Here is a 25473-nt window from a genome sequence, read left to right on the forward strand (position 1 = left end):
GGGTACTAGCTACCCAAAGTACATCAAACTAAGTCCACAAAGAACATAACAAGTAGAAATTAAAAGGCAATAAAAGTACTTGTAAGTCTTAACATGTATCTGTGAGATGGGACAAGTATTAAGATAAATTTTCATCATGGTTTAACAGTGGCATGGAAGTAAGGGAAGAAAACCTGGATTGCCTACAGTGAAACCACCTGCACATCCCTTTTTTGGAAACAGTTAACAGTGTAAACAATTAAACTGTCCTTAAAGGTTTTGGCTGCAAGGAAAACTCATGACAAAACCAAGTTAATCCTGTGATTCTTGCCCAAGTTCCCTATCCCACACTGCCTTGCCTGGAGGAGCCATTTCTACTTGATTCTACCGTGATCCCAGCTACTTAGTACTAGAAAAAGACCTATTTCAACACTTTTGTATCGAGAAGGGAAAAATCCAATTAAGAGGGATAATTACTTTCTGGTACAAATGTGATTTTGTTTCTCACTGTCCAAAGATTGCCCACAACCCTCTAGCATGCTTGGGCTTGCCCAGAAGCTTGTACACTGTGACTCTGTAAATCTCTTCTGTCCATGTAGGAAACTGTGAGAGATCAGCAGACCTCCTGGCTCTTGGCCTCTCACTGCTGGGCAACAGATTTGTTGGCATCTGCAATGGGAAAAGCTAATTAAGTCTTTATCCAACTCTCAGGTCAAATGAAAGTACTCTTTTTTGATTACAGCATTAAGTGCCTTATTCCATCTTTGCACTAGAGAAATCATATTTTAACTATTGATTTTATCCTAATTCACAGCCCAAGATCTGTCTTTCTCAAGACTAGGCCATATATCCCCTAGTCATGTGTACATACATATATCACATATAATTATAGTCCATGATAATGCTATCAGGTAATCTGGATTGAAAAATTAGAGAAAATTGTATACTGTGATACAAAAGGCTGCAATGTATTCTAATAAATTTTAGTCTACTCATATGTGTTAAAAATATTCAAATTTTAAGAATTAAAATTTGAATATTTTATAGGTTAAAACTTGATTTACCAGCAACCAATCTCCTTTGTCAATATGTAAATGAATAGGTAAACACATAAATCAGATGATATTTATTTGGGATTATGCTTGTGAGCCTTGTTATGTTTCTTGATGAGGGAGAAGTGCTTCCAGTGATCACAGGAATTAGGAATAACTTGAACCAAAGAAAAGACAATAGACAAATTGATATCTGTGGCCCTGAAATTGCACTTTGACTTAGAAAAACGAATGTAAGAATATTACATCAAATTGGTTTGCATTTTCTAAGCCTAATGTGGTTAGCACTTAAAAGCACACAGAAAATAACATTCCTCCCATGTACCCAGGATATTTCAGCCATTAAGACGTTTATGGATTTACATTTAGAATGATCTTAATTGACCCTTAAAGGCAACATTAGGTATGGTCATCAAAATGGTTTTAAAATGGGAAATAAGGTCATATTTTTTCAAAAATCTAATGTTTTAAAAAAAATTCGTGCTTAAACATGGATCATTTTTTTTTTTCCTGTTGTGATAATTTTTTTCTATAAAGGTGATGGATCTAAGATTGTTCCAGAAAACCCTTGAAGGAGCTGGCCACTTTAGTAGTTATGTTGATCTACCTCACTTAAAGCAGATGCTCTTTATGAATTTGGATTTAAAATAAACTTAGAGAAGGTTATATACTTTACAAAAGACTTCACTATATTATCCTATAAAAATTGTTTATGTGTTAAAAATATTTTTTCAGGCTTTCAAAAATCTGTAGTTTAAAACTTTATTCACCAGAAGTCGACTAGTTAGGACTTTCAACTATTTGTCTTTTTCTTTACAGTCTGCTTTTATAACTAAATCATAAAAGAAAACACATTCCAGGAATTTTTTTCTTACACATTTATTTACATATTTACAAAACAGCTTGGTTTATGCCCAATTTTCCTCCTTCCCCCAACTTTTCTTCTTCCCTTATTCTTTTGAGCTCACAAATAGTTACTGGACACTGACTGTGTTCCAGTCTTGTGCTCTATGCCAGCAATATGATGGTGAGCAAAGCAACCAGGTTTCAGGCCTGGTGGAGGGGATGGTCTGCTGAAGTCTACACAAGCAAGCAAGGAATTCCAGCTCAGTGCAGGGACTACAAGGGAGAGAAGCCACTGTGATCTGGAGGTTAGGGTGGTGACCTCTAAACTGAGCTGTGAGGAACCAGCACAGACGCCAGCCACCTGGAGGGTAATCTTCGAGGAATGACGAGACCAGTCTAGAGCCTTGGCTGGGGAGGAAGGATGGAGACTAGCAGAATAAGTGGAAGGTTATGAACAGTAATTCAAGCCAGAGATGAGATGACCTTGAACTGCAGTCATAGGAGAGGGGATGGAACAGACTCTTAATTTTCGAAGATATTTGAGAAAGTTAATGGATGGTTTTGAAGAGTGATGGAGAGAGAGAGAGTGTGTGTGTGTGTGTGAGAGAGAGACAGAGGGGGTCAAGGATAGCTATAGAATTTCCTGTTTTGACAACTATGATGACATGATGATGCCTAGATAGATGAACATGGGGAAAAGCAGGTATAGGAGAAATCGTGAATTAAATTTATGGAGAAATTAAGAGTTAAAATGACTAAGGTAGTTGTCAATCTGATTCTGAAAATGAGAAAGAGAGATTAGTGCCAGAGATACAGAACTGGGTGTCATCAGCATAAAAATTATTAAAGCTATGCAGTGAGGGAGGTCCCTCAGGGAAAATGTGTGTGGGATGAGAATTTAGCCAGAGAGCTGTCCATCCTGCTCCTCAGTGGGAAAGAAGCATGCCTATAATGAGTGTCAAGGTTTTCCACTTGGGGCTTCTTTATCACCTGTCAAGATTTCAGGTTGTGACGCCCTCCAAGACCTTCCATAGTGTATTGTGAGGGGAGCTGCTTTAAAAAACATGAAGTTCCCAGCAAGACACATGGCTTGTGTCTTGGCTGGCATGGCTCTACTGGTGATTGAATCAAGTCACACAAAAGGCCCCATTTTTCTGAGGCCCCATTTTCACTGAGTTTGTTTCTGGATACCTCAGAGATGTAAACAGTTCTGTAAAGTGTCTAACTATTTGAATCCAAATTGTTTTAAAAGCTGCCACTTTTCCTGTGTATGGTCACATCAAACATCAGTTATATTCAGGAATCAGATTTCACATGGGGGCGAGAAGAAAGGGTTAAATCTGTCCTTAATCCAAGCATAATTGCCCATCCCTTTCCTATAGACTTCTGCTCTCATGGTCAGCCCACCTTTAAACAGAGTGCCAGACTTTTGATTTGAAATTATACATTATTTTTAAAATTTTTTTTAAGATTATTTTATACAAGAACGGGGGTACAGGCCACATGTGCGGGAGGGTGAGAGGATACACCAGAGACAGAGTGGGGAAGAGAACAGGCAGACTGACGAAATATACTGCTGAGGGGAGCAGCGGGCGAGACAGGAGAGGTCTGCTGTGCCATGTGGGACCCTCGCCGGCCAGCTGGGATCAAACCAGCGCTGCAGAGGCTGCGGACAGCTTCACAGTGTGGCGCTAAACCGCCTGTGCCACGAGGGGAGGCCCAATATATCAGTTTTTTCCAGAAAAATGCTGTCACAAATGTGTACGTTGATGAGTGTCTGTGTTTAAGAAAGTATAGCAAGGAAACAGCACTTCCTGTAAGCTTTTGGTAATTAAAAAAGAAAAAAAAACCTGCAAATTTACACCAAATAGTATTGATAAAATTAGCCACTATTTCCTGAAGAAGCTGCATGCTCTTTGGGAACATCCCAAACCACTGAAAGAGAATAAAAGTCTCACTAGAAACATAGTTAAAAGTATTAACTAGACCAAAGGACAGTCACAGTCAATAAAATTTCCAGACAAATTCCAGGTATTCCAGGTGAAATGTACAATGATTCCCTTGGGACTTTCATCCAGAGCACAGTTTGGAAATTTATTTTGGGGCACTGGCCTTAATGTGAACACAAAGGCAAAGTTATATAACTCAGGTGGTCAAAATAAGTATTTTATTGTTCAATCACTTAGAATAAGGGAAATGCAAATCAAAACCATAATATGTTACGTTACCTGCATGAAAATGTCCCATATCAAAAAGAATGGAAATAACAAGGATTGGTGAAGATATGGAGAAAAAGGAACATTTATCCATTATTGGTAGGGCCTCTATGGAAAATGGTGTGGACACGCTTTAAAAATATAAAGATGGGAATCCCATATGATCCAGCAATACCTCTGCTAGAATTTTACCCAAAGAATATGAGAAAACTAATACAAAAAGACTTATGTAGCCCTGTCTTCATAGCAGTACTATCTATAGTTCTCAATTCATGGAACCAACCTAAGTTGGTTGACCACTTGATAGAGAAATTGTGTAACATAAAGGAATACTACACATCTGTTAAAAAGATGAAATAACTTTTGGGACAAGATGGATGGACCTCCAGGTGATTATGCTTATTGGATGATTTCACTTATTTGTGGAGTATGAATAACAAAAAACATAGAGAAGGAAAAAAAACAATTCTTAGTCTTTGTGGACAATATGCCGGTTACCAGAGGGTGAGGATGGAAGTAGGGGCTAGGGGGAAGGCAGGGGATGGTCAGGAAACCGGTTGTATTTGCATGAGAATGAGTATCAGCACTAGAATTATAGTGTCTGATCAAATCCTCTTGGGTTAACAAAGAGTTATTTATAATAAAACACATGTATGTATATATATTATATCTATAACTCATATATAATAAGACACACGAGAATGAACGAGTGTTTAATATCTCACCAAGGGCCCAAATGAAAGATACTGTACACAAAGCGTTGTACTGTTTCCTCTAACCATGGCAAAAAGCCCAGCAATACCACAAGAAAGCATCTTTCCATGTGAAGGAGCTTGAACTTTAAAGAGAGGGCGACAAGTGTTTAGTAAAACTGACAAATCCATTTCCAGACTTTCTCAATGGCTATGTTTTTTTTGGTAATGATTCCCTGAATTCAAAACAATTAAAGAATGCTCTCTACTTTTTTAAATGGGTTTGTTCTGAAATCACAGCATTCAACTTTTTCCTCGCTCCTGTATGATACAACAGCACACTCCTTTGGATCTGAGGAGGGAATGCACTGTGCTGGCCAGGCCATTCTTGGGCATCTCCAATACACTCAGACTTTCATGGGGGGAAATATTAATAGCCTAACACAGAACAGAAGAGTTCAGGACATCTTAGTGTGGACCTTGTGTGTTAATGTTACATGACTAAAAGTTCCAGCCATTTAATTTGTAATTTATCTTAAACATAGGATTGTAATATGGAATCAAGGATGAAACTTGTCCACTTGCTCCTTGGTCACAGAAGGATTTATCAGTGGTAGGCTTGACTGAAGCTGGGTATATCAATAATATTCTTTAAGGGCAGGCATTTGTGCTGGCTGGTTTCTCAGTTCAGTTTCCAAACAGGAACTCCTTCTAAGAGGGGTTTCCATAGAGAAATGGAGAATCCTAAGAGAATATGCCCTCAAAGAGCACATCACCAAAGAAGGCCAGGTAGGAAATATTGAGACCGCAGAGAGGCAGAGAGCTGCAGTGACACATCAACACTCCCATTAACACGTAAAGACAGCAACCAGCCTTTTCCAGAATGGAGAAAAAGTCTTCCACAGAAATTATGGATGAGCTCTCTGCATTCACAAAGTTGAGAGTAGATGTTGTAGGTGATGTTACAGTTCCTGAAATGAGAAGCCATTGTCTTGGCCAGATGGCATGGGGAAGGAGGGCATGAGAGGATAAGAGTGGTCAGAGAACACATTCTTCTCATTGACACAGAGGATCAAGGGACATTGATAGATTCTTATTCAAAATAAGAATAAATTGATATATAACACTCTCAAGTCTTTATATAAATTGTCTTAAGTATAGATCTTAGTGGAGAAGCTGGGCCAGGCATTCTTACAAATCTGGTCAGATACTGTTTTAATGCAAATCCCCGTGAGCAAGGGGATCCTTCCCTAAGTATTCAAAGTACAGGTGATAGCCAGTGGGAAGACAACCAGGTAAGACAGACCCACATGAAATACAGTGTTAATAATGCATGCTGGTGATTGAAAGAGCTATATGTTTCACAATGGTTCATCTTTTCTCAGTTGTAAAATAAATAGGAAAATTGTCCTTACTACGTATGAGTATTGCGGAGACCAGCAAGACTATGAACACAAGGCTTAGCAAGCACTGAGCTCTCAGTTAATGTTTTACTTGATTACTTCACTGTCTCCCTGCACACATGCATGTGTGTACAGACACACAACTATGACCCAATTTTTTGAAAAACAAATTCTTGGAAAAGAAAATAAGGTCAGGTTGAAAATAAGTGTAATTGGTTTTGATAGAAGAATTCATATCTTTTCTCACAACCTACAGCAGATTGCATTACCTTATTTCAATGATACATAAACGTAAATACAAAGACTACAAATTGGCTGTCTTTCCATATTTTTTTTAGAAAGATTTGTTTATGCATACAAGAGCTGGGGTACAAGCCAGAGATGTGGGGGTTGAGAGGATCCACCAGAGACAGTGTGGGGAACAGAACAGGTGGATTGACTGAAGCATCATGCTGAGGGGAGCAGCAAGAGAGTCAGGAGGGGTCTGCTGAGCCAATTGGGTTGCTTCCTGGCCAGCCGGGGATTGAACTTGTGCTGCAGAGGCTGCGAAATGCTTCGCAGTGTGGTGCTTAACCACTTGCGCCATCTGGGAGGCCTCTGTCTTTCCATTTTGAAGAGAAAGTTTCTGTCTTTGAATAGTCTCTGATTAATTTGTGGAAAAGCATCTTTATTTCCTTAATATGTATTTCTCATTTTTAGTGATTCCATCTCATACCAAATTAACTACATAAAATAAAACATCCCTTTGAGAGAATTCCATTCTAATGTTTGTATTCTGATTATAATAGTGTTGATAAAGCATCATACACAACATCTAATTTACATTACATAAGAATCTTAAAATGTGTAGTAAAAGAAACCATTGTAGTAATTTGAGTTGGAATTAGAATAGAGACCTTTTGTATTTATCAAGTTATATCCTGGCTGTATTAATAAATTTTATTGAGGCAACATTGATTTATAATATAAGTTTCAGGTGCCCATTACTGTAACTTAACAGCTGTGTACTGCACATCTTTATCACCACCAAAAATCTAGTTTTCATTGGTCACCACAGTTGACCCCCTTTACATATTTCAGCCATCCTTTCCCTCTGGAAACCTCCATCCTACTTCTGTAATGTAAGAGTTTGCTCTTGTTTTTGATTTCTTTGATCATCTGATTTGTTTCTTTATTTTCCATATATGAGTGAAATCAGAGTATTGGTCTTTCTTTGACCATTGCATATAGCATCATCCCCGCAAGGTCAATCCATGTGGTTGCAAAGGCAAGGGTTTTTTTTTTTTTTGAGCAGCATTCCATTGTGTACTTACCATTTCATCCTTGTCCATTCATCCATGGATGGATATATATATGTATATATATATTTATGGACAAATAATTTATGACAAAGAAGTCAAGAGCATCCAATGGAGAAAGGAAAGTCTCTTCAACATGAGGTTGGGTAAACTGGAGAGCCACATGCAAAAGAAAGAAACCAGTCCAATATCTTATGCCATACACAGAAATTAATTCAAAATGGATAAAAGACTTGAATGTTAAACATGAAATCATAACAGACATAGAAGAAAATATAGGTAATATTTTCTTTGTCTCCTGGGTTTTTCCTATACTAATGCCTACTGGTAAAATCTTTTCTTTGACCCTGTAATAATAGAATATAACCCAGTCTTACTTTATCAGTTGCTTTGCCAAATATAAAGACAGGCTACATTAGAGATTTAGAAATAATTATTGTCCATACACTCTTCACTGAAGTGACTGGAAAAAAGAGTTGGGGGTGACAACATTGTCCTAACTAATTGTCCCCCTTATTCATTCCCTTTAACAATAAGAGATGGCCAGTTTGCTCAGGTTGTTCTAAGTTAATGGTGTCAGAACTATTCTTGGTAGCACAATATTTCCAGCCAGCATGTTCCACCTGTCTTAAACAAATATTTGCTGGCAATGCAGATTTAAATGTTGCTGGAAGCTGTTCCCAGGTATGCATCAAAAGAACAGCCCCAAATTGCTATTCATGAACAATGATTTGAAATGGACCTCAGAAAAATGCTGAAGCAGTATGAAGTAGAGAGAGTTTCATATCTGTGTAATTTGATACCCAATAGCCCAAGCATTTAGCTTCTATTGTAGACAGCTGGATAAGAAAATAGGCCAGGTTACTAGTCAATGTAAAGTTTTGGCAGAAGGTAAAAAAAGATTATCAGAACCCTAAAAATCACCAGAACCCTAAAAAATTTGTCTAAAATCTCTGTTGTTTCTCACTGTGAATTTATAGTGTTCTGCATTTCTTTCAAGATTTCTACAGATTTCACACCATTTAATTGAAGTAGCATTACATTCCTACAGTGTACATACTTCATAAGTGCTCAGGCATAATAGAATTCAAATCATTCTTGTAGAACAAAAATTACTTGTCTCTTGTGCCAAACCCTATAGAGACTTACCTAAACAAAAGTAAATGGCAGTCAATACAACACTGGACTGCCTTTGACCTTCAAGGAGAGCCTACCTAAACAAAAGTAAATGGCAGTCAATACAACACTGGACTGCCTTTGACCTTCAAGGAGAGCCTACTCTCAGCTTCTGTTGATAGAGACGAAGATCTCAATGTTTTAGGTAAACATTACTGTAATGTGGGGCCTCCCTGGTGGTGCAAGGGGTTAAACACCTCACTATGAAGCAATCCGCAGCCTCTGCAGCACAGTTTGATTCCCTATCATGCAGGGAGCAATCCACATGGTGCGGCAGACCTCTCCTGACTCCCCCTCTGCTCACCTTAGCAGTGTACTTTGGTCAATCTGCCTGTTCTGTTCCCCACTCTGTCTCTGGTGAATTCTCTCACCCCCCGCTTCTCTGGGCTGTATCCCAGCTCTTGTATGCATAAATAAATAAATCTTTAAAAAAAACAAAAAATAACATTGCTGTAATGTAACAAAACAATGATAACAATGAACATGTATTGGTTTCATGCTAAAATTCAGTTTAGGTGTTAAGCACCTCAGTGCACTTCAGTACATTCATGATAGGGTATTTTATTATCTTCATTTAACATATGAGGAAACTGAAGGTAGCAATAGACAGAAGGAAAGCAAAGGTAAGTGCACCTAGCATTAGAACCTATACACTTACCCATTATTTATACTGCCTATAGAACCCAGAGAAAGCTCAAGAGGGCTGTGGGAATGGCATAGGTAAAACCATTCCAGGATCCTCAGCTGAGTCTTGTATGACAGCTATAGTAATTGTTAGCAATAATTTTACAATAATTTTACAATAATTTTACAATAATTTTTCCTTACCATCCAATTGAAGCATCACCAGTTTGATGTTACAGTTGAGGGAACAATGATTCATTACCTCTCAGATTAATTTTGCCTGGTTTTTTGATAGATGTGAATGAAATCTCACATTCTTTATTTTGTCTACCTTCTTCCACTCAAGAATCACTCATTTCCTCAACTCAGTATGGCAATTCATTGATATTATTGCACATAATTGTAGATGTTTATTCCCATTGCTGTGTAGGATTGCATTGAATCAAATATGCAACTTATTTTTTCATTCTGCTGTAGTATGGGTGTTTGAGAAGTTTCCAGTTTGGGGGCTGTTATGAATATGTTGCCCAGGACTCTTTAATCCATGAGTTTGTGTGAGTAACATTTCTATTGGGTATATAGCAAGGTGTAGATTCTTGCCATTTCTTATAAATATATATTTGTGTTAATTCTTACCATCATAATTTTTTCTGTTATTTACACCATTTTATTTTGGTCAATTTCTTTACCACTCCTACTTTTCTTTTTCAATAAATTGTTCACTTTTCTGCATGTTTGAAAGCTATATGTTCTATGTTTACTCCTTTGTGACCACCCTGGCTGTTTTAATAGGAATACTTAAAATCTATCTCTACCTTTTTCTTTTCTTTTTTTTTTTTTTATAGAGGCATGTTTTATTTATTTGTTTGTTTGTTTGATTTGTTTGTTTATACATGCACTGGGTACAGTCAGAAGCGTGGGAGGGTGAGAGAATTCACCAGAGCCAGAGCTGGATGCAGAGCAGGCAGAAGGACCGAAGTACACTGCTGAGAGGAGCAGCGGGCGGCAGGAGAGGTCTGCGCGCCATGTGGGACCCTTCTCCAGTGGCCGGGGAGCAGCCGGGGATCGAACCGGCGCCGCAGAGACCGCGGGCAGCTTCACAACCCAGCGCTCAACCGCTGCGCCACTGGGGAGACCCAATCTCTACCTTTTTCTTAAAGAATACTAGAACCAACTGTGTTCTTCTCCCCATGTATTTTATAAATATTTGTATCCAGCATTTTCACTTGAACTGTTTTTATCCATACATATTGGGAAATTATTTGTCAGTCAATATTTGCTTGGTATTATCTACGTATTTATTACTGTCTAAGCTTATTCCTTCCTTTTTGCATCACAGATCTTCCAGTTAGCATAGTTTACTTATGCTTAAAGTAGATTCCTAAACATTTTCTGTTAAGTCTTTTGGAGTGAAACTGCTAGGTTTGTGATTATTTGAAAATACCTTTATATTTCTCGCATTTTTGAAACTTAAGTTTGCTGAGTGTCTTACTCTTGCTTGGCAATGTTTTTTTCTTCAGCAAAACAAATACATTTTCAGTCCCATCTGACTCCTATTATTGCTTTTGAAAGTAAGCTGACATTGCTACTCATTGTGAGTAAGCTATTGATTGTCTCTGTATACTTTGAAGACTATTTTTCTTTGGTATTCTGCAGTTTCACTATGACGTGTCTAAGAGTGGGTTTATTTGTACTTAAGAATCAATGGACTTTGAGGCTCTGAGCATTATTGTATTTCAAGAATCAAACATTCTGTAACTATTGAATATTGCTTTTTCAAGTTCTCTTAAACTAGTTAGGTCTATGTTAGATCTTCTCACTCTAGTACCTCTTATTTCCCTTTAATATTTTCCTGAACTGCATTCTGAATTTTTAATTTATATTTATTTTGGATTAATTCCCTGAAGAGAGATTATATCTCCTTATATGTCTTAACATGCTGTTTAATCCATTGAGTATTGGATTTCAATTATATGTTCTATTCCTAGCAGTTCTAATTAACTCATTTTAATTCTTTATATGTTTATAGTTTCTTGTTCCCTGCTTATATTTTGAAAATATTTTTGTCATGTTTTATGTTTGATAGTTCTGATATTAAAGTTTTTTTAAGGTTGTTTTATTTAGATTTTAATAGTCATTTTTTTGTTTTATGAATTTTAAATGTGTTATTTGGGTTTTTAATGTGTGATACTTCTTTGAGTAATGGTAAAAATTGAGTTCCTTCTGAATTTTGGTCTTGCCAGTTACCAGGGTAGGTAATTTATTATTTTTAATCAGTTAGAATAGGTTAAATTAGGCGAAATAGCAAGCATACCTCAAATTTCAATTGCTTAATACACAAAGTTGATTTCTTGCTCATAAAAATTTTGTTGTCAATTTGGCAAACTCTCTAGGGCAACTGTGATTTTCACTCATACCAGTTGAGTTTCTGACAACATATAGATGTTTTATCTGGAGTGTATGTCCTCTTTGATCAGGATTGCAGGGGTGGGGGGCTGAGCTGGAGCTTGTCTTCCCAGTTCTGCTATTCTTCTGCCCAGAAGTAATTTGTGCTTCTGCCAATAATCAAGTGATCAAAATTAGAAATTCTGCCCTTCCCAGTTGCAGAGGAACTGGAAAATGTGAGACCCTTGCAATTTTGGATGAACACCATTGTCTTTGTTGGAACTAAATTCAGCAACATCTGATTTACAGTCTCTGCTTACAACATTTGGTTCATAAGAGGTAAATCCAAAATTAAATTTTTGTGAAAGCCAATCTGAAAGATTAATTTTTACAGTCTTTCCCTCATTTGGTATCCAGATTGAGATAAACTGTCCTCTTTTACATGTCAACATTTTTTTTTTCTCCTTTAATCTAACACAGGGTGCCAAACTGAGAATCCTGATTTATGGGAAGTTTTCCTTTTAGATTCCCTAGAGATCATCTAACTCTTGTACCTCATAGCAAGTGCAGACAACCAATACCAAGTAGAAGCCCAGAATCTTTAGGGATTGACAGAAACCCTCAAGGCAAAGCAGACTTATCCACTTACCCACTAGGAGTCCTGCTTACGCTTTGTTTTGAACAATCAGCAGATTCCTTAGTTTTGTAACAGCTCAGCAATGCATTTAAGATGATGCTTTTAATATTTCCTCAGCATTTTAGTTGTTTCCATCAAAAGGGTCATTCAGGGTATATAATATGCCATGTTACTGGAAACAGAAGTCTACTGTAGAATTCTAAATTATTTAGTATTTTCTTAGTCATATGCTATTTAGTTTATAAGTATAATGGCCCATTAGTTAAAATCAGGAAAAAATTAGGTGTATTAAACTTGAAATAAAACTTAATGAGGAATGTGAAACTGATCATTTGCAACCTTACTTTAAGATGATTTTAATAGCTTTATAAGTTTTATTCATTTAGTCAATAACCCTGAAGATATAAAATCATCTTTAGTATTTGAAAACACATATTAAAGAGAGAAAATATGATGATTTAGATTTTTTATTCAGTGGTAGAAAATATTATCTATATCTTTAATGAGTTACTAAAAGAAAAATGATTAAAAACTTTGAGCTTTTTAAATCTAGTGACTTGAAATAAAACATCTATAAAATAGGTCAGTTGACTTTTTTGTAAAACAAAACACAATAATCCAAGGATCTACAACATGTTTTTTCAAGTTCAATGCAATAACAACTAAAGTTACATTTTTAACCTTGATATCAAACCAAATTTAATATAACATGCTTTAAAATCAATTTGTCAAATTACCTGTGAAAAAGTCATATTTAATAACCTGCTATGAAGATAAATTTGTTAATCTTTACTTTTAAAATAGAATATTTTTGTTTAATCACATTTAATAGTTTCCATTGCAAAAAGACATGATTAAAGCAATTCCTAATGTGGTTCACAGGATTATGGATAACGATGAATGTGTCTAGTTGCATGAAATCTTCTCTCTGAGGTCTGGAAATTGAGAAGCAGGGAAAGGAAGGTGAATGTATCTAGTCTGAAGCAGCAGGGGACACAGGGAGAGTAGCTGAGTCATTCTAAAGGTGGGAAGGCAAACTGTCTTCCCAGAGACAATGAGTTAAATCAGTTACTAGAACTGCATCAGCTACACAGAAACTAGTTAAACTCTTGTTTTCCTCCACGACTTGATTTTCTATGCAGAGATTGGGGCCTCATTGAACATCTGGCCTGCCTGTCCTTATTTTTACTTTGTTCAGTAAATCCACATTACTTTATCCTCTTCCCCTATAACTTATTGAGATATAATTGACATATAACATAGTGTAAATTCTAGGCACAAGACTTGTTGATTTGATACACTTATATATTGCAATATGATTACTGACATAGCATTAGCTGACATCTCACCATGTCACATAGTTACCATTTTCTTTATGAGGAGACAACACCTGAAGAAGTGGGATCCTATATTTCTGGATTGTGGTGTTTTAAACCAATGATACCTTAATAAATGTAAAAGAAAAGTTTAAAAGGAGATTTATCCTCTTAGTAACTTCCAATATTGTTAACTAAACTCAGAATGCTGTGCATAACATTGGCAGAGTTTATTCACCTTCTAACTAGAAGTTTTTACTCGTTGACCAACATCTCCTGTTTTTCATTCAGCCCCTACAGCCACTATTCTACTCTCTCTTTCTTGGCTTTGACTTTTATAGAGTCCACATGAAGTGATAACACATAGCTATTTGTCTTTCTCTGTCAGATTATTTCATTTAGCAGTGTCCTCAAATTCCATCCATGTTAGACCTCCCATTGCTTTAATTTAACCCAACTGTGTCTTCATTTTGTAAATTGAAGAAAACTCTAGCAGTGATTAAAAAATAAGATTTAATCAAAATATATAAAAAAGTCTCAAGTAAAGGAAAAAAACATACTTTCGTCAAAAGAAAGAACTTTTATTCAGGAGTATTGAGCACTCAGCATGGAAGTGGATGGTCACTGTGGACTTGGATTACAGAATTCTCCTTTTTTTAAAGATATGATCATAATTATTTAGTTTTTGAGTCAATATTTAATTCTAATTGCCAATTGCCAATAGTTACAAAATGTCTAATAGACTAGCACAAAAGTATTAAACAGATTCTACTCTATCCTTTCTCATGTCTTATTATGTAGTTTTGGATCCTTTGACTGTGATTCTGCATAAACATGGTCAGGTCAAACTCTTTTCTAGGGGCAAGGTTCCCTGACCCACAAACTCCTTCCAAGCTATCATGTTTATGCAGAATCACTTGGTCTCTGTCCTCTTCAGTTGTAATTAGCTTCAATTCTTCATATAGCAGGATTTCATATGGCATTTTGTACTAGAAAACACAGGGAAATATCAGACTCCCTGGAAAGAGCAGACTTCCTATTCTCTTTATGCAGGTAAAATGAAATGATGGAAATAATTTTAACAATGCAAAAAACTAGCTTAGCATCAAATATGATCCTGTTTTGGAATTGCTACGAATGAGTCACATCTTCAAGTGCAGGAGTGTTATCCTAAAGAAAAGTAGACAGGGTCCAGGATAAAGAATTAGATAGTAGAGGATGATAATAATGAAAAATTTATTGACATATTAGAAGTTTAACTGACCTTAATATTGAGCTATAATTACATTTTGCCTAGGGAAATGTGAAAAATATGAGAAAAAGTCAACAGGTCTTCAATTTTTTTAAGGTGATGTGTACATTTTATTTTTCAAAATTTTAAGAAACATCCTTGTTTATTTTTTCACAGTATAGGATTTCTCCTCTCAAGTGCAGTCACCACAGTTTACCAAACACAGAAGTGCCCACTGTCCTCCAAACACCCCAAAACACTCTCCTCCCCGACTGTTCTCTGCTGTCCCTCTCTCCTGTCCCCACCCCTCCCGATGGTCTCAGATCTTTCTTTTTTTTTTTTTTTAAGATTTATTTATTTATACAAGCACTGGGTACAGTCAGAAGCACGGTAGGTGAGAGAATTCACCAGAGCCAGAGGGGAGAGCAGAGCATGCAGACTGATGAAGGGGAGAAGCCGGTGGCAGGAGAGGTCTGTGCGCCATGTGGGACCCTCGCCCGGTGGCCGGGGATTGAACCGGCACTGCAGAGGCTGTGGGCAGCTTCGCAACCCAGTGCAAAACTGCTGTGCCACTGGGGAGGCCCTGGTCTCAGATATTTCAAAGCTTTCAAGGCTCAGTCTTGTAATTTGTAAAAAGATTCTGTATGGCCAAAGAGAGTGACCAAAACAAAGAGAATGGGAGAAAATATTTGTACATCATACATCTGATTGGAGTTTATATCCAAGATCTACAAAGCACTTATACAGCTCAACAAAAGCAAACATAACCCAATCAAAAGATGGGCAGTAGAGGTAAATAGGCACTGAAAATAAGACATGCAGATGGACAATAGACATGAAAAAAATGCTCATTATCACCTATCATCAGGTAAATGCAAATTAAAACCATGATGAGATAACACCTCACATTATAAAGGAGCTATGTTTTTGTGTTGTTTTTTTTCTATACCCCTTACACTATCACATCAGATATAAGGATACCTTCTTCTCTGGGCTAATGGGAGGTGCAGCTTTAGGACTGACTTCCATGAATATTTAGTTAGGTTAATGAGAAGAATCAGTATAAAAAATATATCTTGTTATATCTTGTTATTTTGGCGATATCTCTAAATAGATTTTTTTTTTTTTTAATTTTTAATGACTAGAACTGCTTCCCATCAATTGCAGAAGATCAAGACTTTGGTCAAGAGTTATCTCCCCACAGAGGATAGTGTATGGGGTCCCATTACCAGGACTGGGTGTTTATATTAACCAAAAATATTTCAGACTTATCAAACAATAAAAGAAAGGAAATGTCTGGAGTCAAATTCTCCATGTGCTATTTATGCGATGGAGTGTGATTCAGGTATTATGTGTCTACCATCTGCCTTCTCTCACCCGAGAAAACAAAAGTTCCTTCTTGGTATTAGAAGCACAGGGTTTATATCAGTTCAGTTCAATGAAAATACAATGTGAGCTACATATGTAATTTTATATTTTCTAGCAACCACAGTGAAAATAAAGAAACAGGGGAAAGTAATTTATTTAATCTAATATACCTAAAATACCACTTCAACATGCAAGCAATATAAAAATATGGAATTTTACCCTCTTATTTTTGTTTGGTTTAAGTCTTCAAAATCCAGTGTGTATTTTACACTTATAGCATATATCAATTCTGACTAGCCACATTTCAGGTGTTCACCAGACACAGAGCTGATGGCTACCATATTATAATACATAGCACAATGTAAATCCTGAGCTGAAGGTTTTCTCTGACTGGTTCCAGAAAAATCCTGATGCTCTAGATTTCCCTCTACCAATGAGACTTCCAATTCATTGCAAGGAGACAAGTGTTCCTCTGCTGTAAGCAATATGTGAAGTGCTGTTAAGTTTAGAAGACTAGGAGGTGTAAGTGAGCTTGTGGACCTGGACAACTTCAGTGTGAAAGTCACCAGAAGCCCTTAAACATGGGCAGAGTGAGCGTTCTCATGTTTTCCTCTGGAGCTGCTCTTTGCAGCTTTTGGAATTCCCCTGTCTCCTGACTCCAGCTGCCTGGATGAATGTGTGAGAGTACCCATATGATTTACAACAGGTATGCACTCTCCTCTGGGTTCTTTTGTGTAACTGTCAGATTTGATCACCCTCATCTTATCTTGATCTTTTACCCCCTCCTTTTAAAAAAATCTAGCTAAAAAGCCATGATAACCTCAACTCTGCATGATTCTTGGCTTCTTGGATCAGATTCCTAGCACCCTGAGGCAATGTCTGACCAATTCTCATAGAACCTATGTAAATGAAGACCACCCAAGTTTTCTGGCCAGGTTGGGAAGACACAGGAGACAAATGTTTATTAGATTTAACAGCCTGAGGTCTTTAAGCCAAAATAGCACTTGCTTAACCAATATAGAAGTTTATTTCTTTATTGTGTAACATCCAGAAGTAGGCGGATGCTGGGGTTGTGGCTGTGCTCCATTAGAGTGTCATAACCCTTTTAATTTCTTTGTTATCCCAAGCATATTGACTTTGCCCACATGGTCTAACATGGCTTAACATCAGGATTATTTTCAACATCATCATGGAAACAGGAAGAGGAAATGGGAACAGCTAATTCTTCAAAGACACAATGTGGAAGCTGCTTCCATAATTTCTTCTCACACCCCTTGGTCAGATTTTAGTAAAATGTCTATATTCTAGCTATCCCGGAAGCTAGGTCAGGTGACTGTTACTTTAGGTGGCTTTATATGCAGCTAACATTTGAGAGTTCTCGTACTTAGAGAGAGAAGGGAAGAATGAATGTCAAGGGACAGCTAGCAGCTTCTGTCTAGTAAGGAGATATATTCTGCGATAGGCTAGTGGCTGATCCAGCAGATATAACACCTTTTGATTTATTAGAGGATAGCAACCTTGTCATACAAATTGGGAAATAAATGAAAAGATATAAGAAATATATGGAGGCAGTGATTCCTCATGATCACTGGAGTCTTTTTTTTTTAAATTTATTTATGCATACAGGAACTGGGGTACAGGCCAGAGGTGTGGGGGGTGAGAGGATTCACCAGAGACAGAGTGGGGAACAGAACAGGCAGACTGACTGAAATACACTGCTGAGGGGAGCAGCGGGCGAGACAGGAGAGGTCTGCTACGCCATGTGGGTCACCTCCATGACCGGGGATTGAACTCATGCTGCAGTGGCTGCGGGTAACTTCATAGCTTCATAGTGCTGCATCTTAACTCCTTGAGCCACCAGGGAGGCCCCATGATAACTGGAGTCTTAATGAGCGGGATGGAGAAGGACTAAAATGAGGACCAAAGAGACTTTAACTTGCAATAAGAATAATCTCATTGGATTAAACAGAGTAAGAAAGAATCCAGTCAACCATTTGTCCTTGCATTGTTGACCTTCCTGACCAAATCTCTCTTTTACAGTATCACCCAACTAGTCTATTTTATTACATTCAGCGGTGCTTCTATCTTTTTGGTGAGAAACAAGTGAGGGCATGGCAATAGAAAAATAAGTGTGAGGAAACTGGTGAATGTGAATAGCAAGAGAAAATGTTTGAAAAGTATTCATCTGAAAAAAAAAAGACTGCCACAGACTCTGTTGAAGCAGGGTACTAATACTTTGTGGTGGTGGTGGTGGAGGGGTTTCTATGCCAGTAGAACTTTCCTGAATAACGGTCTCATGTCACTGTGTCACAGCAGCATGGCTTGTTGCTCCATTGGCCACATCTCAGAGTGAGTTCACATGAAGATAGCACAGAGTGAGAGTTGCTTTTCCTTGACAAAGGAGCTACACATGCTTGCCTTGGGTTCAGTGCACCTCCAGCTATAATTGTGACCTGCTTTCCTAATGGAAGGAATGCTTGCCTTCCCTAATGGAAGTTACAGCCAGGAGAAAGTGACCTCCCTGGGGAGCTGGGCCCCCGTTAGCACTCATGATGTGCTCTCAACCCGCGATCAGGCCTGCCTGAGTGGCTCTCCTCCCTCGCCTCTGCAGTACCATGGTTGCCATGGTACTGCAGGACTCTTCACTCCAGTTAGATTGATTCCACGGCAGCGCCAGAGCTAACAGCTTGTGTGGCCCCCTTGCCAAAGATGAGACCCTTAATGAATTGGAAAGGTGCCCAAAGGCCTCTTCCCAATGTGGTGTTATCCACACCCCCCCCACCACACTGCATTTACTGGATGTGGGCCTTTGATATGTGGCTCTGCCCATCTGCTGATCATCTCAGCTTACATCAATTTGGCCGTCTGATAATGAGAGAAGCCAAAAATAGCATTTGTGAAAGACCGGCTTTTGATGTTTACTTGTATATTACAGCAGATTGCAGATTGAATAGAGCCCAGCATAAAGTGACTGTCGTCTTTATATTATTTAATCACCACTCAGAAAGCTAAAACTACTGCATGATGCAGCTGTGGGCATTTGGAAAGGCTCAACACATATTTCCCTGTTGAAATACATGTTGGACGTCATTCTCCCCAAATATATTTGGAAGCTTTATTTATGCCATCCATTAACCTCTGGAAAAACCTCTTTAACATCTACCCCTCTCTCCCATCTGGTTATTTAGAAACTCTTCAGTGAGGTCAGGTCAGCTATTAGCTTAGCTCAATACGATTGAGGTCTTTTTAATGAGGATACAAGCTTTTTGTTGTGTTCTCTGATTTAGGTTATGTGTTATACTGATCTGAATCCCCTGACTCTGTTTAACACTATTCCATACAGAGACTTAAAGGCACTGCTGTGTCAACCAGTTGTCTTGTGCATGTAACTTAGCAGTCTTCATATCCTGTAGGCTGGCAAATTCAAATATCCACAGAAAGGGGGGTGGTATGTTTGGCTAATATGCTCATCTGGGTCATGGAGTTTTGGTCCATTCTTAAAGAACAAGCTGTCCTGACAATGTCAAAACTAAAATATCTCTTAATTCTGATGACTCAGCTAGATAGCATTATTTGTCAGATAAAAGATAACTCAGTCACTACTTTTCTCTCAAATACTTGAATTATCAGAAGTCTAAATGGAACTCTTTCTTCAGTGATAAGACTATTTTATGTTGCTAGCAATGTCTGGATTCATTTCTCCATGTGATGATTTTATTAATTTTTTTAAAAAATATTTTTGAGATTCCTCTAGGTTAATGCCACTACATGAGTGGTATGAACCTTTTATTTTTTTTTTAAGATTTATTTATTTATTTATTTATACAAGCACTGGGTACAGTCAGAAGCGTGGGAGGGTGAGAGAATTCACCAGAGTCAGAGCGGGGAGCAGAGCAGGCAGAAGGACCGAGGTACACTGCTGAGGGGAGCAGCGGGCAAGGCAGGAGAGGTCTGCCGCGCCATGTGGGACCCTTGCCAGTGGCCAGGGATCGAACCGGCGCTGCAGAGGCTGCGGACAGCTTCGCAGCCCAGCGCTCAACCACTGTGCCACCAGGGGAGGCCCTGATTTTATTAATTAACAAAGCATAAATCAATGTCAAGGTGTTATTAAGCCCAAGGACCTGTAGGTTCAAAATGATAAACCTCCATCCCAGGTTTATAATTTTCTGCTCTTTCACATTTTTTGTTTTTTACTTAAGTACAAATGGCAAGGATAGACATGGATTTGAGTTGCCATTGGGAATACTGGGGTGCCAAGTGTTGGTACACAGTGTGATCCGCAGCACTGGGCCTTACTTGATCTTAGGAGCAGAAAGCCTGGCAGGACTAGATGGGACCATAAAACCAGTGACTGTTCCTTATTTGCAGAGTGACTTTGGGGGAGTCACTTTACTCTGAGCCACAGTTTGCTTTTGCATTTAAGTTCAAACCCAGAAATCAGCAACAAATAAGATACAAGGATAAGTACAGAAAAGAGTCACATTCATGCGCTTTAATTAAAGCCAGAGGGAACATTTCTTTAGTCACACAAGCCACATTTCAAGTGCTCCAAAGCCACAAGGGATCAGTGGCTACTGTAAGACAGTGCAGAGATAGAAATTTCCTGTGATGGTAGATGATTTCTTTTTTTTTTTTTTAAGATTTATTTATTTGCTTATATAAGCACTGGGTACAGTCAGAAGCACCGGAGTGTGAGAATTCACCAGAGCCAGAGTGGAGAGCAGAACAGGAAGTACAGAGAGGAAGTACAGAACAGGAGAGCAGACCGACAAAGTACACTGCTGAGGGGAGCAGCGGGCGGCAGGAGAGGTCTGCGCACCATGTGAGACACTAGCCCACTGGCCAGGGATCGAACCGGTGCTGCAGAGGCTGTGGGCAGCTTCGCAACCCAGCACTCAACCGCTGCACCACTGGGGAAGCCCGATGGTAGATGATTTCATTGGCCAGTGCTGAGTCCAGTTTATTTTTCATGGTATTTTAGCACATTTTCAGGCTGGAGTCTCATCATTAAAAATGTGTAGTTATTTGGTGGAGTCTTCATTAAGACATAGATTTTTGAAGCTAGAGTCCCATTGAATCTTAAACTTGGATTAGTGAAAATGTAAGTGTAGTTATCTCTCTGAGGATCAAGTTATCAAAAACCTGAATAAGATGGCCTGTGCTCATGAAGTAGATGCAAAATGAATAAGTAAGTTATTGGGAGAACATTCTAGAAAGTCTGTAGCATATAATTAAGATGACACAACTTAGGTCTGAAATAATTGAAGCTCTGTAGGATAGACCCACTGATAGTCATCTCCTAGAATTAAAGACCTTGCTTTTCCGTCTTTATTTGGACACAGTATGTGCTGGCCCTCCATACAGGGGCCATTCATCCATATAGCATGTCTCTTTTTTTCCTTAGCTCTGCTAGGTCAACTCAGATTTGTTTTCTTCCTTCTTTTCTGCATTGTTGACTAGTTCATTTGCAAGGAGAAAATGTTGAGTAAAGAAGAGTTATGGAGTCCAAACTGTACAACTTATTATGGTTAATGGCATTTTTTAAATTAACTAAAACAGAAGCATGGGAAGAAGTGGTACTTTTTCTTATCTTATTAGTGACACAGTCATCTATGTTCATTAGAGAATTATTTCACTAAGTCACAAAATTTAGGCATTTAAGTATGACAAATTTTCTTTTCTGAAAACAGCCTGAAATCATAGGAAGATTCTGCTGGGTGACTTCTCAAGCTGCTGGCCTCTGGTTAAAAGTTGCTTAGATTGCAGCGATGGCAAATTTGACTTGGTTTAGTAAAGGACTTCAAGTTCAGAGGATTAAAATTTAGAGAAACCAGACCATATTTCTCATCTGGGGGTATCTTAAGTCAATGGGAATGTAGTGTTGCCAATATGTTATGGAAATATTGCAATACACAGTAGCAGATTTTCAACCACAAAACCTTCCCTGAGAATCAGTTTATTTAGCTACAATGAGAATTTACCAAGAAGACAGAACAGTCAATGAGTCATGAACATATGGTATTTGCTGCTCAGATAAGAAGAAAACTGGCACTAAAAGATTCTTTCAGCACTTAGATTTATAGATACTAATAATTGGAGGAGGAGAAGGTACAGAAGTTTTTCTATTCTTAGTAATTAAAGCATTAAGAAGATTCTCTTGAGATAAGTTTATTTTAGCAGGCTGTACATTTAAAGTGACTTTCACTGTCTTTCATTTTTATCTCCAGTTTAGTATTTTGGTAAGATTTATATCAACAAAACCAATGAATGACAGTCATATATTTGTGTGTCTATGCGTGACTCACTCCTGAAGGAAAACAATCTCTTTAGCCAATGAGACTGAAGATTTTTGCAGCATACATCCTTGAAATAAGATCTTATATTTGGATTGGTTAAAAAAAGTCCTGAAACTGCACTTTTAGAAGACAGAAGAAATTTCTTTGGGGTATATAGTTTTAGGAAAATAAATGGTAAAGCAACCTTAAACCATTTAAGACCAGGAAAGAAAGTCTATTAGTTCATTTATGCTGTATAACACTTCCCTAAAACTTAGTGGCTGAAAACAATACATATTTATTATTGTTTCTGTGAGTCAGGCTTCAGGGAGCAATTTGATTGGTTGGTTCCAGTTCAAGGTTTCCCATGAGTTTGTGATTGAGACACTGGTCAAGACTGAAGTCTTTCAAAGCTTGACTAAGTGAAAGAATCTGCTTTCAACCTCATTCCTGTGGCTGTCAGCAGAATTCCTCAGTTCCTCACTGGCTATTGACCTCAGCTGCTTTTCAGACTCGGGCCTTTCCTAAGGAAGTTTGAGTATCCTCCAAAATGGTAGAGCCATCTAGGAGAAAGCTTGATGGAGAAGTTACAAGGTCTTTTGTGACTTATCTTCAGAAGTGACACAATGTCACTGTTGCTACACCCTGATGGTTACATAGACCAACAGAGGCAAAACATGGCATGGCAAAGGTGCTTTGTGGTGGTTGTGACATGGTGACATCACCTGAGGAGATAAATCATGCACAGAGTTGTAAACCAGTGTTATCTCAATTAAAAACAAAAACGTGGGCTGGAATACATATGGGTGTGAGTACCAGGGCCATATTGGGGGCTGATTACCCCAGAGGGTGTGATCTAGATAAGTGGCAAACTTGATTTTAACTAATGTGTAGTGGTCCAAAATATTTGGGTATCCGACTGATTTAAGAAATTAGGAGTCAGATTTTCATTTTGTAATATTCACAGTGAATATATTTATGGATTGAAAATCTCCCAAAACATTTTTGTCGTTCTGTTTCCCTACATTACAGGATGATATTGTAAGAAATAGTCATATATTGTTATGTATAAGGGAGATATTCTACAGTTTTTCTTCCAAAAACTATGTAGTGGCAGTTGCTAAGTTGAGTAAAGAAAGTTCAGGCACATCTTATGATTTAGCATGTGATTGTAATCAGCAATACCCAAATTAAAATTTTGGGTATTTGCTTCATTGTGAGTGGAATGACTTTTTCTTTACAGGACAGTTAAGACTTGATGACAGTATTTGAGTTTCCTCAGGGGTTGAAATGATTGATTTGTGCAGTCCTCAGATACCTCTCTGAAAATTTGCACAATATAAAGTTGGCAATGAATAACACAAAACCAGAAGATGTGGTCTTTCTCCATGTCAAAAGCTATGTGAATTAATTTTTAAGTGTCTAGAAGCATTCTTATAATTTCAAATGCTGGAAAATTAGGTGATTGTACATTCTAAATAATTAATTGTAAAAAACATATGAAAATAAGGAAGCAAAAATACAAACATAGTCATCAAAGACTAACCCAGAATAGTTAGCATTTTCACCTGTCTGTAGCATGTGCACCATATATCCCACCTAATACCTGACTTCAAATAGTTTTGGATGCATTCAGCAAAAGGCCCTGAGACCCACATCAGGTCATCTTCAGAGTTTCTTTTCTGTCTCAACATGGCAGACTTTTCTGGGGGCCTCTAGATGCAATCTACTAGTGAATACACAATATCAAACCAGGTCTGAGTCCTACCCTAGCCTACCAGTCATCCTCCTTTTCCCTATATTCTGCTGAGCCTTGCTGAGAATTTGCAGGAAACTTCTTTCTTTAGTCCTTATATATTTTCTCAGGGAACTACCATATATATATATATGGTGTATATATATATATATATCAGAGGCAGTTGTTAAGTGGAAGACTTCCAGTAGGAGCATATTGAAGACCACAAATCTAATGCCTGTGTGATTTAGGGGGACAAAGAGATGTTTCTATCTTTGCTTGACCAAGTGAGGAACTGAGGCAAAAGAAGTTGGAAGAGGTGGTCTTCCTCGGCTCTCCAGGTCTTCTGGGACTCCAGTGAGCTCAACCACATAATTGCATTTTGGAGGAGGGAAGGTTACCTGCCAGTCACCACTTTGCCTCAAGAACGGTGATTTTACTTTCTTACTTAGAAACCAGCTTCAAGTAAAGTCTTCTCTAATGACAGTTCAAAACAACAATGCCTTATAAAACGTTTACTAAAATTAAGAGAGGTCTCAGCACAGCACCACAAGGAGGAAACGAGAATTCACCTGACACGTCTCTCTAACCATTATTGGAAAACCCCAGACTAATGTGAGTTTAGTTTATATTCAGAATCTTAAGCACCAAACCATGAGTAGGTCAGTTTCCAAATATTCAGAGGATTTACGTGTACCAGTTATTTGTACCTGGGAGCAAGAACTGATAGATAGAAAACCCCCACAAAATGCCTAAATCTAAGAGGAAGGGCTGGAGAATTGAAGAGAGGATGTAGAAGTAATTGGGGACATTTGAGTTATACTTATTATGTGGTTTGGATCGTTTCTGTACATCCTTTTGCTGCTTTGATGAACAAAGAAAAATTGGCTTTTATTATTTTTTTGCTTACTTCGAAGTGTTAAAAAAAAAACCCTAACAGCTGATATTTTTTTTTTAAACGGCATTGAAACAACAGCTGCCAAATCAAAGACCCTTAACAAGGTGTTATTCTAGATGAGCATGTTAGTAATTTCTGAAGGCTTATACTTGAGGAAAAGATTTCCCACACTTTGCAAGTCCGTCTTATTAAAGCTTCCTTCAATGACAAAACGGTATTGCGGAATGACTTTTTAAATTGTTTTTCCAAGCAACTGCCAATGTTTAATTAAGCTTCAGTTAAGAGACTTTAAGTTAATTTAAGACAAATGGCACCACTGTTGCTAATCTTTAGAATATGCTG

Source organism: Talpa europaea (assembly GCF_964194135.1).
Source record: "Talpa europaea genome assembly, chromosome: 5".
In the NCBI taxonomy this organism is placed as follows: domain Eukaryota; kingdom Metazoa; phylum Chordata; class Mammalia; order Eulipotyphla; family Talpidae; genus Talpa; species Talpa europaea.